The sequence below is a fragment of the Pieris rapae genome, chromosome W, assembly GCF_905147795.1.
Source record: "Pieris rapae chromosome W, ilPieRapa1.1, whole genome shotgun sequence".
Lineage (NCBI taxonomy): Eukaryota > Metazoa > Arthropoda > Insecta > Lepidoptera > Pieridae > Pieris > Pieris rapae.
In genome coordinates this window covers 1,482,177-1,500,459 of record NC_059533.1, presented here as the reverse complement: position 1 = coordinate 1,500,459, position 18,283 = coordinate 1,482,177, and the positions used below count along the sequence as shown (strand labels likewise).

The 18,283-nt window shown below is 35.3% G+C and overlaps 2 long non-coding RNA genes across 2 annotated transcripts; both read left to right on the top strand.

Moving 5' to 3' along the window:
* The first annotated feature begins 445 nt into the window (after window positions 1–445).
* Window positions 446–1,805, top strand: LOC123690527. The gene is made up of 3 exons (XR_006751152.1): window positions 446–888; window positions 1,169–1,354; window positions 1,651–1,805. It is a non-coding gene; the product is annotated as an uncharacterized LOC123690527 (long non-coding RNA).
* A 167-nt stretch (window positions 1,806–1,972) lies between these two features.
* LOC123690528 lies at window positions 1,973–2,972 on the top strand. The gene is made up of 2 exons (XR_006751153.1): window positions 1,973–2,004; window positions 2,356–2,972. It is a non-coding gene; the product is annotated as an uncharacterized LOC123690528 (long non-coding RNA).
* Window positions 2,973–18,283: the final 15,311 nt, after the last annotated feature.

Sequence of the window (18,283 nt, the reverse complement as noted above, 5' to 3'; positions counted from 1 at the left end):
AAAATATGCTCAAATTTTCATTTAGTTTAGTAACTCGTCCAAACTTCAAACTTGGTATATAGAATGCCATTGAAACCGTATCCTCCTTTTTTGAGCCATCTGTGTAAATGTGTTTATAATTGGGATATTGAGATATAACATTATAGATTTCGTGTCGATCTCTCAGTTTATTGTCTATAATTATGCTGATGTTATGCATAATACTTTCATAGTTCCTAGTATAGCAAACCCAGTTATCTGATTTAAAGATGTTGTGCTGATTGACCAGATTTAACAAGAAGGGGAGCTCATGCAAAAGGAAGGGATAGTTGCTTGATAGAGGGGAATTCATAGGCAAACTATTGTTCAGACGAGTAAGTTTGTTTATAAGGGAGTGATTATTAATAGAAAGTAATTTTAGCAAAAATCTCCTTTTTAGAAATTGAAACCTTAATAAGGAATAGTGGAGGAGTGTTGCATTCAACTTGGAGTGAATTTATGGGAGTTGTTCTCATTGCCCCAGTGATAAGTCGAAGACTATGATTTTGAATGACATCCAATTTGTGAAGCAGTTGGTTATTTGAAGCAAAACAAAAGAAACTGTATTCAAAGTGGCTACAAACAAGAGATTTGTATAGAGTTAAAAGAATTTTAGGATCAGAGCCCCAGTATGTTCCAGCAAGAGACCTCAAAATATTCAGTGCCTTTGTAGCTCTGTCAGTTACACAATCAACATATTTACCCCGGGATACATTGTTAAGAAACAACACACCCAAGAACTTAGCTTCGGTTACAGCTGGGAGTTCTGTATTATCATAATATAATTTGACCTGAAAAGGCCTTCCTTTATTGTATACTAATACTTTGGATTTCTCTATACTTATGTCTAAGGCAAGATAATTAAAATAGGTATGTAAATTTTTTAAACTAGAATTTAATATAGAAGCTATATTCTTAGAGTTGGCATCAGAGTAATATACCACTAAATCATCAGCAAATTGTAAGTTAGTTACTTTGGGACCTAAAATTAAGTTAAGTTTGTGAATATACAGTGTAAAGATTAAAGGACTTAAAATACTGCCTTGGCAGGTGCCTTTATAGGAGAAACGTTAAAGCCTGTTATGATATTTAACATAGACTTTTCTACCATGTAAGAGATCAAAATATATCCATTGCACAACCTTTACAGGCAGACCAATGGAAACAAGCTCTGAAGACAGAATATGATGATTTACGTTATTGAAAGCCCCTACTACATCAAAAAATACACTGGCCAAAACATTATTGGATTTGAATGCTTGAAAGATGTCCAAATGTAAATGGGCAATACTCTCTCTAGAAGATCTGCCCTTTCTAAACCCAAATTGATTAGAAGGTAATATTTTATTTAATTCTATGAAATGTTCTAATCTTTGTTTCAATAGTTGTTCAAATATTTTCCCCACACAAGAAGTCAAAGCAATTGGTCTATATGAATTAAAATGAAATTTCTCTTTATTAGGTTTTAATATGGGCACTAAACAATCAATCTTCCAATCGTCTGGGATCAAAGTTTGATCCCAAAGACGATTAAAAACTTTTAAAAGTACTGATTTGGATTGAATCGATAAGTGCTTTAGCATTTTATATGGAATACCATCTAAGCCTCAAGTTAAGTTGTGTCTCTTCTAGATGATATTGCTGACATTAATTCGGCAAATGAAAATGGTTCCAAAAAGTATCTGTGATTAGGGCAAGACCAATCTTGATTGTCAAAGTGGGATGCTGGCTCAACAGTATCTGGAGTGTATTTTTTGAGGAAATGAATAATCCAATCATATTTGTTATCAAACACAGACGAAGGTGAGTAAGTTTTGTTAAATTTACGCATATGTGACCAAATAATTGAAATAGGTGTAGTTCTGCTAAAGGATTCACATAATTTGTTCCAACTTAATCTTCTTTCAGATCTAATTATGTATTTCTTCTTAGCTTGAAGCTTTTTAAAGTTTATATAATTCTCTTCAGTTGGGTCATCTTTGAATTGTAAGTATGCATTTTTACTATCTGTGAGAGCTTTAGAACAATTTGAATTCCACCATGGAAGTGGATTTCTTTTTGTTTTTGTGTTTGGTTTTAAACGAGAATCATTATGACCAGATGAAGAGAAAGGAAGAGATTCCGATAGAGCCCTGTTTAAGCATTTAATAAGATTGTTGTATGTTAAAGTAGGATCTTGAGTATTTAAGGATAAATTATGAAATAACAAATCAATTTTAGTGGAATATAGATCCCAATCAACTAATTTTAAATTACAAGAAGAAGGGAGAGGATTACTGTCAGGTACATCTATAGAATGAGAATTATTAAAACTGAGTAGAATTTTTGTTATTACAGGGAGGTGATAGCTGCCTAATGGATCGTCGAAGACCATCCAGTCACATTCTAAAGAGATGGAAGGAGAGACTATGGTTAAATCCAAGACATTAGGTCTCCATATGTGAGAGCCGACTGTAGTAACATGACCATCATTAAGTAGGACTAAATTGTTTTTATGAATGACATCTAAAATGTCTTTGCCCCTGCAATCAGAGGTTTGGCTGCCCCAAACTATATTATGACAGTTCAAATCCCCCGCCAAGAAAATTGGTTCAGGGAGGCTTTTAATTAAATTATTCAGTTTATGTGGTGAAAAAGGAGGGCTGCAATTACCTGGGCTGTAAAGGCTTACAATAGTTAATTCCTTGCAATTTGAATATTTAATTCTAATAGCTATATTTTGAAGAGAATTATCATAAACAGTATTTACATTAGAGTAAGAGATAGATCTATGTACAAGTATGGCTACACCATTGTGAGAGTTTCCCGAGTCTAGTCTTACTACATCGAAATTACGCAATTTAAATTTATGATGAGGTTTAAGCCAAGTCTCGCAAAGAATGGCCACATGAATATTGTTATCAAAAAGAAAATGGTTGAAAATATGTTGATTGTGCAATATACTCTGAGCATTCCACTGTACTATATTTAAAGTATCCATTAGGATATAATTAAAGATTTAAATTTGTCAACTATTGTTGATTAACGATATTTCATTGTGTCATTTCCAACAAACACGTCATATTGTGTCTGTTTTTCGTTATATCGACTTTCAAATCACAAGGATGCTAATAATGCTAAAGACTAACTATTTTGACAACTACATTATTTATACAACAACTAATAAAACGTGTCTGATTATAAAGGGTATTTCAACAAGAACTTTGTTTTCTAAAACAAAATAAAACAAAGAATTTAGAGGAAAATGAATAAAATTTTTATTGTATTACAAAGAGAAAAGTTTGGCAATTATGAATGAAAAATGATATCTGTCAAATGTCCACCACGACCACGCTGACAGATGTTGATTCTTTCATCAAAATTTTTAATCACTTTTTGGCAAAATGGAGGGTCTATTTCGTTAATGACATCACGGATTTTGAGTTTTAAGGCTGCAATCAATTCGATTGCCTTCGTATAGACTCTGTCTTTAACATAGCCCCACAAAAAATAATCCAGTGGTGTTAAATCACACGATCTGGCTGGCCACTTAACAGCTGAATTTCGCGAAATTATGCGCTCGGGAAATTTGGTTTGCAATAAATTGATCGTTTCATTGGCTGTGTGACATGTGGCACCGTCCTGTTGAAACCACATTTCAGTGATATCCATGTCATCAATAATAGGCCAAATTTTAGTGGTTATCATCTCGCGATAATTTTATATATCTCATCTCGTGATAAGTTTTCTTATGAATACAAGGATTTAAAAATTTACTACCGGGTAAAACAGTACTTTTTTGTTTTTCAGCTATATACTTTAATACGCGTATCATCGCAGATGACAATGTAGAAATATAATTTCACAATGATTAAATAGGCGATCACTTTTTTTCAATCATTAGTGTAAATAATATGTAGATAACATTAAAACAAAATCCTTTAGTGTTACCTCCTCCCCCATCCTAGTATAAAGCGGAGGCTCCAGTCGCACTGAAATGATAAAGGAGAGAGCACGAGGGCGTACGTTATTTTGGTCAGATATCAACATTTATTTTAATTTCAGTTTAAATTTGTCAACTATTGTTGATGAACGATATTTCATTATGTCATTTCCAACACACACGTCATATTGTGTCTCTTTTTCGTTATATCGACTTTCAAATCACAAGGATGCTAATAATGCTAAAGACTAACTATTTTGACAACTACATTATTTATACAAAAACAAATAAAACGTGTCTGATTATATAAGCGTTTAACAAAAACACTCATAGGCAAAAGAAACCTTAAGGAATGTTTTATGTTGATTAATAGATTAAAATGAAAAGCATCGGTTAAGTGAAATTTTTGATTATTTTGTTATTGTTGAAATATAATTAATGTGTTGTTGGAAAACGTAAGTTTCGAGTTTTTGGTTCAATTTTTTCGTTTGACCGTGTCTATAATTGTTTGACGAAGAATTTTTTGACCGTCACGAATATTGTCAATGAAGGCATCAAGGGGAGCAAAATCACCAAACTGGGACTTTTCAAATATCTGTCACAATCACTGTAAGTGTTCTAGATTTAGTAATACTAGAATATAGGTTAAGTTTTAGTCATTTAGTCCTGGAATATCGCTTCCCAACGTGCAGAAATCCTCGGAGCTTTGAGGTCGCTGTGAAGCGTGCTGCTGCTTTGCTTCTGGAAGAGGCTGGTTTAATTAACCAGAACTTTACGCACACCGGGCCAAATGGGCGTATATATATATATACCTATATACTTATCAAAGCAAATATTACAAGACTTTTACTACAACCATTTTGAGGATTATACTTGTGAAACTCGCCTGTGCACTTAGGGATTACAATTTTTATTATAATTTTATAATAATAAATAACTACAAAACACAATACATAATACATAAAAATTTGGTCGATGTATATTAATACTGGTTCACTGGGGTCACCCGTACTATCTACTAACTAATTCAATTCTTTAATTAGCGCCCTTGGAACCACACGGTTACTCCAAAGGTAATTATTTTCCATGCGGCCGGCCTAGCTTTTATGTTATGATGCGATATATATGCGATGCGATAATTTGCGGTCTCCACGACTGCAACTCTCCAGTGACATTACTTTCCAATATCATAATCATAATAAATTACATAAAATACATTACACAATGCTTAACAAAAAATTGCAAACATATTTTTTCGTTTGTTCAAACCCTTATTTATGACGTTTGTTCTAACGACCCTGGATACAGCACTGCCCGTAACAATTATTGTTTATTTTATTCGGCAATTGGCCAGTTTTTTCTAGTCTAGCCACACTTTTTCACTCCAGTATGAAAGGCTCACCTACTTATCTAGATGAGCATCAGTGAAAGGGATATGTTTACGTACCGCTCGCTTTCATAGGAACTTCCTTTAGTTCATTTTATATATAAACGTAGCACTAATAGAAACTGAAAATTTTGTAAGAAATCTCATTAATTTTTTTTTTTAATATTGGCCAGATAGATACAATTCTCATTTTTGAATCAAATATTTTTTGCTTTCATGTAACTACTATCGTATAAACAACGGATATAACTATTTCAAGACAATCATTTAAACATTTCCCAAAAAGATCTACAATATTTATGTTCCAGAAAATACCGAAGTAAATGTTTTCTTAAGGCTTGAACAGTGTTCAAATCGGTCAACTAGGGCTAGTTTAAATTAAATTGTTGGAAGAACTGCCGCTCATATGCATTTGAAAAAAATATATATTGTGGGTTGAAGCCTACTGTATCGATAAAACCAAAAAAGATAAAAGCTATACCAATTTCCCAAAAAAAAATTGACCATCGAACCGTAGATTAGACATAAATTACAAATTCGCTCCAAAACGGTTAATGCGATTTATTTTAATCTTACACGTATTATTAGATATAGCATATATTATTATTTTGATAAAAATTTTTTTGTATTAATTCGTTTCCTGGGCATGGAAAGTAATAAAAGGTAAATAAACTCAAGCGCAATAGGCTTCCCCCGGCAATTTCACACCCGCGAGCCCTGCATGCGGCCTGTCTTCTTGTTCTTTGTCTTTGTCTTGTTTTTTGTGAAATAATTTTTATAGACATTGATATACAAAAAACCCAAGATGCACGCACAGTCTCGAATAAAAGTAACGCTCGAAAGTGTCGCGAAACACTATTTCTGTCTCCTTCTATAAGTTATATTTCCTATAGTAATGTATATATTTTTTTTTACACCATCAGAAAGTAGATATTTCAACGAACAAAAAGCCCCCAAACTTTTTAAAAAAAGCTGAAATTTTGACGTCAGAATTTTCGATTGAAAATTAGGGTGCTTTTTTGATATTAAGTTAAAATGAGGCGAAAAAATAAATATTTTTAATCAAATAAATTACAGTATATTTGGGACATAATAAGGTAAGTTTTCACCAAATTTCGTAGGAAAAAAAATCTTTTTAAAAAAGATATAAATAAAAAACCAAAAACTTGTTTTTTTTGCATTTTTCACCTAAATTTTAAAGTTATGTGAAAAAATTGTAAATACAAAAGTTGTAGATCTTTTTATGACCTACAACTTAGCCATTTAACTTTTTTCCATAAGACTGGTAGTTTCGCCGGAAATCAAGATAAACAATTTTTCACCTACTATAAACTGACGCCGTGCTTAGAGAAGTGGTAGGAGAGGATTTCACGTAAGACAAGTATTCTCTAAACGACTGAACCACTTTATCCACGGAATATTTTTTTTGTAAAAATGGCAGCTCATTAATGATGAAAAGTCATAGTTGAAATTTTTAGGAACGTCAAACTCGGGTGGAACAGGTTTTAAGCGCATCCAACGAGTCAAATATTAAAAGGTTCAAATCAGCAGCAGCACCTAAAACAAAAATAGTAATTAAATTTCTGTCAGGGGCACTAAGGGTTTTCTAAGTGTAATGGCGGAGACCAAGAAAAGGTGGGCCGAGGGGCAAGTGGAATGCGGCGTAAAAAGAAGAAATATGGGAAACACCACTCACCTTTAGTCCTCAGGCACTTCACTTGTCTCCGTGGGAGAAGACCACGTATAGAATATTAAGCGGTAAGTACTTGGTACTCTGCGATAGCGTAAACACAGTAGTAGAAGTGAGCAAGCGTGACCTCGCGACGGCGGTAGTGGCTTCTCTCCGAGGCGCGGGCGCAAGTCTCATAGTCCCCTCCTTCCACACTTTAATATTGAAGAGAGAGAGAGAGTGGTGTTTAAGGAACGGGTGCGGTTGGGACAGAAAATGAGGACAGAGAGGACTAAGGTGATTGGATGGCGTGAACATTGCCCCCGGCCTAAAAAACCTTTAGGTTTTTTATAAAGAGAAATGATAATAAAAAGACAAAAAAATAATAGTTATAACAATGAGAAAAGAAAATTGATATTCGCGATTGGTAAAAAAGATCATAGAACTATATGAGTTTGTTTAGCGGTTTGTAAAGCGATTTTGTAAAGCGGGTTGTAAAAGATTCGTAAAGCAGTTTGGAGAGCGGTGTATTAAGCGGTTGATCGAGCGGTTTTAAAGCGGTTTTGTTAACGGTTTTATAGCGGTTTTGTAAGTTGTTTTGTAAGCGGTTTTATTAGCAGTTTTGTAGACAGTTTTGTAAGCGGTTTTATTAGCGGTTTTATTGGTTCGGTAATGGGCATAAACGCACAACAGGCCTTTTATAAATTCCCGTTGCAGTTTTGACTAAAACTACTCTACAAATTCCATCTTTTCCGGGATAAATTTCCATTACCTTTCCTAAAGGCCAAGAAAGTGGAGAAACGTTATCTGTCACTATAACTACAACTGTACCTATTGTGACAGGATTGGCTTGTGTATTCCATTTTGTTCTCGACTGTAGCAAATGGAGATATTCCAATTTCCATCGATTACTGAATGATTGTATCATACCATCCAACAACGCATATCGTTTTAAAAGTGAAACTGGTTCATCATCTACTTTCATTCTAGCGGGTATAAATTTTACTGATGATGACATCAAGAAGTGAGCCGGAGTTAAAGCTGTGAGCTCAGATGGATCCTCACTTAAAAGTGTAAGCGGTCGAGAATTGATAACTGATTCAATTTGTGTAAGAACAGTTAACATTTCTTCATACGTTAGTAACTGTTCACCTACCACACGACGCAAATGGTTCTTAAAAGCCTTAACAAATATTTCGAAACAGCCACCAAAATGAGGACTTCGAGGAGGATTGAACTTCCACTGTATACGATTATTTGCAAGCTCAGTGGCAAATGTATCATGAAATTCACTCGAGTTTGTAAGTGTAAATATATCTGATAATGCATTTTTTGCTCCAACAAAATTCTTTGCATTATCTGAATAAAAAACAGAAATAGCGCCACGACGCGCAATAAATCGCTTGAATGCAGAAAGAAAGGAACTGGTACTAAGATCTGTAGTAAGCTCAACGTGTACAGCTCGAACCACCATACAAACAAAAATGCAGAGATAAGCCTTCATAGAGCGGACTCCACGTTTTCGATAAGGAATTATTGAAATAGGACCAGCATAGTCTACAGCGGTATGGACGAAAGCTTTAGATTCGTTTACACGATAGTCTGGTAAGTCACCCATGAGCGCTATCATAGGATGAGGATTTGCTTTAAAACAAAAGTTACATTTATGTATAACTGATCGCACTATGCTGCGGCACGATAGTATCCAATAACGTTGTCGGAGAATCGCCATTAAAGTGACTGGACCAGCGTGACAGTTATGACGATGATTTTTTTTTTTTTTTTTTTTTTTATTGATAAAGATTGCCAACGCTCGGCACACTGATACATTGGTAAAAACAAACACAAAATACAATTTTGAATGTGATGAGCAATTAGAGGCAAACATGACATTCATTTAGAGCACATACAAAAATCAATCGTAACAATTTTTAAACAAAACAAACATTACAAAAAAGAAACAATTACAAAAAACTAAACCAAAATCGATTTTAAAGTGTGAGGGGAGCAACTCTGGATATCCAGACCTAACTTGTTTATCAGAATGCTTAATCTGGACACCGGAGAGCTTTGACCAAAACGCGTCCTACGGAAAGGAGGGACAAATGAAATAACGGGATGCCTAGGGGATCGAGAGGGTACATGAATCTTAAATTTAGAAAGAAGGTTCGGACAATCAATCTTATTATTGAATATCTTTGCTGCAAACGATATATCAATAATTTTTCTGCGATTCTCCAATGACATCATATTAAAGTGTGCCAGCCTGGTTTCGTACGTTGGCAACTTTTTTTTCGAGATGCCACTGGAGAAAAGCAGATGCCACAGTAACCTCTTTTGTAATCTCTCGAGTCGTAGCATGTGCGTCGCATAATGATAATAGGAAATAATTAACTCAATTATCCTGTCCTTTCGCAGTAACAAAATAGGATGCTGCTGATCATACTGAAGATTGGCATTTCTCAATCTACCACCAACCCTTATCCACCCAGCAGCATCTAGAAAGGGACATAATCGTTGAATAGAACGCGAGCAGCGGCCACTAGTTTTAAGGCTATGGATGACATCATAGAAATATACCTTTTGTAAAACCTTAAATATCTGTATTTCAGCAAAACTAATATCGTCAGCAGAGATATTAGTAGATCTAGGAAGTCTTTTTAGAACACGGTATATCCATATCACTGTACGGAGAAACAATAACCAAGAAGAAACTCGATGAGACAGTTCTAAAATTGGGTTTGGATCACTCCACACTGTAGCAGGAATAGAGACTATTTTTCTTTCTTCTTCTATATCAACAGCTGTTTCAGAGTTTAGAGACGTAATTGGGCACTCAGATGATTCCAGTTCTAACCATTTTGGGCCAGTGAACCAAGTAGAATTATTTACAAATGCAGTGGGTGACAAGCCGCGAGATAGACAATCACTAGGATTTTGAGCACCCGCAACATGGTGAATTTTTTCATTTTTAATTAAATTTTCTAACTGCGGTTGTACTATAGAACATAGCGAAATAGCGGTATAACTGTTATAGTTATTGGTGCAATCAGAACCCAATAAGGGGACGTTACCGATGATAATGTACCCGAATATTGTGTCGAAAGCGGTAGGTGTGCCAGGTGCGCCAGTAACACGACCCGACAACATTATATCGGCGTAATGCGGTGCACCAATAAGTATCTCTATCTCTGACGGATGAAAATAATTTTCATCCGCCAAAGTAATATTGTTTAAATGTTTCAGCGAAGACTTTTTTACTTGTGCCACCGGTAAACAGTCTGTTATTTTGTCTATAGTAAAGGCATTTAAAGGTATAGAATTATTATTAATCCGAGAAGAAAGAACGGTAGAAACTTCTCCTATTATCGGATTTGAAGCGGAACCTATACCTTTTACAAACTTATTCGAAAATTTAGTAACCTTTAAATTTAATCTTTTGCAACATTTCATGGTTATAAAAGTGCTTTGAGACGCACAATCAATTAAAACACGAACTGTATGTGGTTTACCATTTAAATCATATATATATACTTGCGCCGTACCTAATAAACATGTATTATTACTTTCGGAAATAGCCGGCCGAATATTACAAAGTGAAATATTTGAGTTATTAATCGGCTGATTGTCGCTGCGTGGAGGTAAATTAGGTGTATTATTAGCGGGAGGCCCAGCAAGCGGCGCAGTTGCATTGCTCATGCGATTCAAGTTATTAGCGTGCATGTTTTCTTGAGAAACAGTCGCATTACGACACAGCGTAGAATGATGTCTCATGCGGCAATTACGACAATTCCATGCAGACTTACACTTATTTAACATATGCGATAAACTTAAACAGTTAAAACACCCTTTATTGTTTTTGATAAAAGTGTATTTATCATCTATAGACAATTCGTTAAATGAATTACATTTATATAAATTAAAATGATCGATGCGTTTACAAAATGAACAATTAGACCGCTTCTCTGTAAGCGACACAAACGCACGCGAAGAAACCGGTTTGTTATCGAATGTGCGAGTAGTATCCAAATGCTGAGCTATTCTATTATGCTCGCGTACGAATGCAATTAAATCTTTATAACTAGGTATTGTAGGGTTGTTAATATTATGTAATTCGAAGGAACGAACTGTACTAGAATCTAATTTCTTCAATGATAAATATAGTAATATAAAATCAGCTAAATTTTCTAATTGTAATGATTCTAAACTTGATATTGCGGTGCAGTAATTGTCAAGAAACAATTGTAAATTTTTATGTGAAGCGGTGTTAAGCGGTTTGAAGTCTAGAATCTTTTGCATATAAGCTGAACCCAAACTTCGTTTGTCATGGTATTTGTTTATAAGCGTTTGCCAAATTAAAGCATAATTTTCAGCATTTGGAATTATACCTGCACAAACAGAGAGGGCCGAATCAGATAATTTACTTATTAAATATTGAATTCGTTCGTGATCTGAAAGATCAGGATTTTCATGAATGGTACGTTTAAAGGATTCGTAAAATAACGGCCACTTAATGACATCACCGTTGAAAATCATTAATTCCAACTTTGGTAAGTGAAACGATTTGCGTTGGTGTTGGTTTGCATCAGATAAATCATTCCTACCTACAACAAATTTATTAAATTTCTCAAAAATGAATTTACAGTGACAATACATGTCTTCAAATGAATTCATGCAATTAAAATTGACAGTGTATAAGGGATTAATAGTTAATTCGATAACATTTATTTTACTCACTGTTTCACAAAACGAATCCCGAATATTATCAATTGATATCATACCCGATAAAAAAGAATTTATGTCAGCCTCCTGCGAGGTTTTCTTTGACCTATCGTACAAGTCTTGTACACGTGAAAATAAATTGTCTCGTTTTGCAATTAAAACGGCTCGATCAATTTCAAGCGAACTGTTAGCGCCTTGTTTCTCAGAAGCCGCTTTACGAGTCTCCATAATGACAAAGATATATATATATATTAAATTAAATTAAATCAAATCAAATCGCGATTTGTAACAAACTAAAATAGTATATCCGGCTCGAAGGACCAAACAATGTAATGGCGGAGACCAAGAAAAGGTGGGCCGAGGGGCAAGTGGAATGCGGCGTAAAAAGAAGAAATATGGGAAACACCACTCACCTTTAGTCCTCAGGCACTTCACTTGTCTCCGTGGGAGAAGACCACGTATAGAATATTAAGCGGTAAGTACTTGGTACTCTGCGATAGCGTAAACACAGTAGTAGAAGTGAGCAAGCGTGACCTCGCGACGGCGGTAGTGGCTTCTCTCCGAGGCGCGGGCGCAAGTCTCATAGTCCCCTCCTTCCACACTTTAATATTGAAGAGAGAGAGAGAGAGTGGTGTTTAAGGAACGGGTGCGGTTGGGACAGAAAATGAGGACAGAGAGGACTAAGGTGATTGGATGGCGTGAACACTAAGTTTTCTGTAATAGTTATATAGGTACCTATCAGACACGTCCACGCTTTAGTAGTGATGGCCTTCAGCATGAAAATTTACAAAAAATTAAATTATTTTACATAAAGTGATTTATTAATCGGATATATAAACAAACTAAACTGTATATTTTTTATAGTCAATGTCATCCACTTGCACCCCTTCAGCCGTTCTGGGCCCCCCGTCACATTATAAATAGATAACGACGTAATTTCACATAACCAAGTTGCATAATATAAAAAACGTATTAATTATTAAAAAATACCGCAAAGGAAATGTACTTACTTTACTTCAAAAACCATGATGAAAGACACAGTTCAACGCATCAATATCTAATAAACGTTCATGAAAGTAAAAAAAAACCTTCATGAGAAACATCATTTCATTCGTGCAAAAATTTATATCATTAGTATAACTTAAAAATCGACAAGAATGAAGTGACACGAGTGAAATTTTGGACGAAAAATCCAAAATTAAGATGGCGTGGAATGTTCTAGACGCTATCGGAATAAAATGAAATATCCGCGTAAAATATAGCTGATCATCAACCAATAAAGTAAATTTCCACGAAAAATTCTTGTTGTAATATTCCTGTGAACACGAATGATTACAGTTTTGTCTTTAACGCTGAAATTAAAAGAAATGTTGATATCTGACCAAAATAACGTACGCCCTCGTGCTCTCTCCTTGATCATTTCAGTGCGACTGGAGTCTCCGCTTCATACTAGGATGGGGGAGGAAATAACACTAAAGGATTTTGTTTTAATGTTATCTACATATTATCTACACTAATGATTGAAAAAAAGTGATCGCCTATTTAATCATTGTGAAATTATATTACTACATTGTTGTAATTAAAATTGTATGTCCTGTGCGATGATACTGTTATATATTTAAAAACCATAGAAACCACCCTGTGTCAACCTTTATTCTAGCAAGCTTGCATTCTCTTACTCAACTGCGATTAGCAACATCTCTCAACCATGAGTCAGTCCTATTTTACCATTCAAACCGGGCAGTTGCCTTTCTAAGCCAATAAATTTAATAAAATCCTTCGTGTTTAATAAATAGTTTTTTTTTAAAACTCTTAAACCGGGACGTCGTATAACATTGGTGGCAGCGAAAAGGGATTTTTTATAAATCCTGGAATCGTCTCTTGTGTGGTAAAAGTGCATAAGTGTATCAGTGAAAGTGTTAAGTGGTATCAAGCCCCATCCGTCCACTGTGTGATAAGTGGAACAGGCCTTTCATCGTCAGCCCAGTTCAACCCAGTTCAGCCCAGCACCGTCGAATACCGACGATATTCTTTTTTCAAGAATCTAAGAATGATATTCATCACCCTGTAAGTTTTTAATTACTTTTGTGCAACATACAATACCAACTTACAAATCAGTGCAGCGCCTTATCAGTTCTCAGTAACGCTAGCCGTCGCAACGTCGTTATCACTATTGTTTAGTCTAAGCCATATCCTAAGTGACAATGCCTAAAGAAGATATTATTGTACGTGAATCAAAGAATAGGTCAGCCACAGACGTTGATTTAAATATACTCATTAGATTTATAAATAAATTTGATGGCCAGCGTGAAAAATTAAGTGCATTTTTAAATAATTGTAGGAATGCGGTAGAGCTTGCTACTCAAAACCAACAGGACATTTTATTAAAGTATATTGTAAGTCAATTAGAAGGACGCGCAGAGACTGCTTGTTGTGTTAAAGAATTTGAGAATTGGAAACAGCTTGAAGATTTCTTAAAATCTCAATTCGGTGATAAAAAGCACTATGCTGCGCTGTTTTCTGATTTAGAATGTCGTCAATTAAGCAACGAAACGGTCAACCAGTTTGCATTACGAATAGAGTCTTGTTTGTCAAAATTATTATCAGAAATTAATATAACTATCCCTACGAAGAAAAAAGACGAACTGGCAGGCCGCGTCGCAGCTATGAAAGATTTAGCCTTACACACGTTTGTAGTCGGCCTAAATCCAAGGTTGTCAACTGTAGTTCGATGCCGTGACCCTGAATCTTTGAACGACGCCGTTAATTTCGCTACATCCGAAGAAAAGATTGTCAATGCCTTAACACGACGAAACACTAATTACGCGCAAACTCCAAACACTCAGAATCAAGCGCGTTTCCGCCCATCTCACCCATCATATGCACAAAATAGATCAGCCTTACAACACGGCACTAATAATAATATAACATCTGCTGCGTTTAGGCCCTCTAATTCTATAGTGTGCCGATATTGCATGGCCAGGGCATACTATTGAAGGTTGTCGCAAACGAGAATACAATAATAGGAAATTTGGAAATAATCAAAATTCAAACTACAACCGCACAAACCCTTCTACTTCCTTTCAAAATCGGAACCAACCGATTCATGCAATAACTTCATATGAAGATTATGGTGTTGATGAGACAGATAATCCTTTAAACGAATAAGGGACTCTCGACGGTGTCTCCCGAGTCCGAAATTTCAACGTCCTTTATTGCTATATCGAAATGACACCGCAAATTCTATATCTTATTACAATTCCAAGGTCACACAACAGGGTAACCAGCCCCAAAACGAAGACTATATTCCTATTTCTAAATCCAAGGTCACACAGCAGGGTAACCAGCCCCAAAATGAAGACCATGTTCCTATTTCTAAATCCAAAGTCACACAACAGAGTAATAAAATTCCCATTCATAGTGGTAACAACGTTGATAAATCAATTTCGAAATCTTCTCTACCACATAACCTTTATTCAAAAAATAGTGCAATAAATGCCCAACAAAGGACATATGCATCTATTGTATCCGGTACTCTGAAATACATGCCTGCCATATCTCCTCTTACTACATCCATAATCGATACCCCAAATACCACACCCGAAACAAAAAATAATACATGTAACAAAATACATAATGTTACTTCAAATCCATCCGAAAAATACTTACCCTTTGTTGAAGTACAAACCTCTGTATCCACAAAACGACTTAAGCTCCTTGTTGATAGTGGTGCATCTATTAGCCTTATAAAGAAATCATCTATTCAAAATCTACCTGAAATAGATGAACACACCATAACATTTTCAGGAATCGGAACTGCAGATAAACCGATGAAGTCATTAGGACATATACCTATCGAATTCAACTCTTTGAAGTACAGATTTCACGTTATTGACAACATAAATTTTCCTTACGATGGTATAATTGGAAACGATTTTCTATCAGACAACTGTTCAAATATTGATTTTAAGAATGAACTACTTACAATTAATCAGGTTGAACTTGTTTTAAAATTTAATGAACCAGTATATGTTATTGCTCCCCGAACTGAAACCATCATAGAATGTTCAGTACTTAATCCAGAAATAGGTGAAGGCTTGATGGTAGATCAAAACCCCGTTGACTCAATTCTAATTGCTAACTGCATTGTCAAAGTGAAACCTAATTCTAGAATAAACATTTCTGTTGTAAATATCTCTGAATCTCCAATTACGCTAAACTCAAATTTGAAATTAAAACTTACGCCCTTTGAAAACAAAGCAAATCACCAAATATTTAATATATCTCATACAATCCCTAACAATGCCGTTAACAGAACTGAGCAGGTCCTAGATCTTTTAAGAGTCACTCACCTTAATAACGAAGAACGAGAGTCATTATTTAATCTTTGCGCTGAATTTTCAGATATATTTCACCTCCCCGAAGATTCTTTAACTTGCACTAATGTTCTCGAGCACCAGATACCAACCTCTTCCTCTGTACCCATTAATACAAAATCATATCGATTTCCTGAAGTGCATAAACAAGAGGTAAATAATCAGATTAATAAAATGCTTAATGAAGGAATTATCAAACCATCAACGTCTCCATGGTCATCTCCGATCTGGATAGTTCCAAAAAAACTTGACGCTTCTGGTCAGCGTAAATGGCGCATTGTTATCGATTACCGTCGATTAAATGATATCACCATTGGAGATTCTTACCCTATTCCTAATATTTCGGAAATTTTAGACCAATTAGGTAAATGTAAATATTTTAGTACACTCGATTTAGCTTCTGGATTTCACCAAATTAAAATGTCTGAAGCTGACGCTCCTAAAACTGCTTTTTCCATTCCACAGGGACACTTTGAATTTGCGCGGATGCCGTTTGGGCTCAAAAATGCCCCTTCTACGTTTCAAAGGTTGATGAATTCTGCTCTGTCAGGTCTGCAAGGGCTACAATGCTTTGTTTACCTAGATGATATCGTAATTTACTCATTTGATCTCCAAAAACATATGAAAAACCTCTCAAATGTCTTTGACAGACTCCGACAATTTAACCTGAAACTTCAGCCAGATAAGTGCGAATTTCTGCGCAAGGAAGTTTCTTATCTCGGTCACATAATAACTGACGAAGGCGTCAAGCCAAATCCCGAAAAAACCAAAGCAGTCCAAGAATTTCCCCAACCCAAATGTCCTAAGGACATTAAATCCTTTATGGGGTTAGTGTCCTACTATCGTCGTTTTATACCTAACCTGTCCAAGATTGCTAAACCACTTACAAACCTCCTAAAGAAGGATGTTCCGTTCAATTGGCAACATGAACAACAGTTAGCCTTTGAAACTCTAAAAAATAGTTTGATCTCTGCACCTATACTTGCTTACCCAGATTTTAACCAACCATTCAACCTCACATGCGACGCATCTAACTATGCAATTTCCGCTATCTTGTCACAAGGGCCTATAGGAAGAGATCGCCCCATCGCTTTTGCGTCAAGGACATTATCTAAAGCCGAAAGTAACTACAGCGTTACTGAAAAGGAATGCTTGGCTATCATATGGGGAACTAAAACCTTTAGACCATACCTGTATGGTAACAAATTTACAATTTTAACAGACCATAAACCACTCAAGTGGTTATTTAATTGTAAGGATCCTGGATCCAAGCTTGTAAGGTGGCGTTTAAAACTCGAGGAGTTCGACTACGACATTGAATATAAAAAGGGAAAAATCAATAGTAACGCCGACGCTCTGTCTCGATTTCCCGTCAATCCAATTATCAAAGATCAGACTGATTCTCAACGTGTGATACCGTCTTCAAGTGAGAATGATCCACTCCCTTTTAGTCCTCTAACAATAGATGATCTAGGGATTCAACTCCCTTCGACATCTAATGCTGGTAGTGACAGCCTGCCCAATATTGACCTTTTAGAAAATGATGAAATGTTGTTCCCTGCTACTAGCCCTGAGAGTGAAACCAACTTACCAGTTCAAAACCCTTCAATCTCTTCACCTCTTCAAGGCGTTTCAAATTCTAACACCGACTACAATGACTTTCTGAAAACTTTCTCAAACAAAAAAGAAAACTTCAATACCCATATAAGAGAACATAATGAAAGTCTCCTTAAGAGTAATTCTAAAGCCTCGTTTCGGAAATCTTAATCCCTGTATCAATCGACTTCGATGATTCAAATCCATATCTCCAAGACATCCTGTCCACACTACCCGACTCTACCAATATTCTAAATTCAGAAAGAGAACTACATTCGTTTAAAAAAATCGAAATTAAAAATAAGATATACTATCTTTTATTTACCAAAGTCTACTATTTCGACGACTGCACATATCCAGATATATTCAAAACTCTCAAAACAGCCCGAGACGATATCTTGCTTTCCGCGAATATTGGAGAAATAGCCATATCTGACTTTAAAAGTATCTTCGAACAACATTCCTTTGTCAAAATATACGGCATGCTTATGTACTTATTTAATAATACTAACATAACAGTAAATATACACCATAATACCATCCTATATCCTGTTCCTTCCGAGATCACCAAAATCCTTAAAGAAAACCATGAT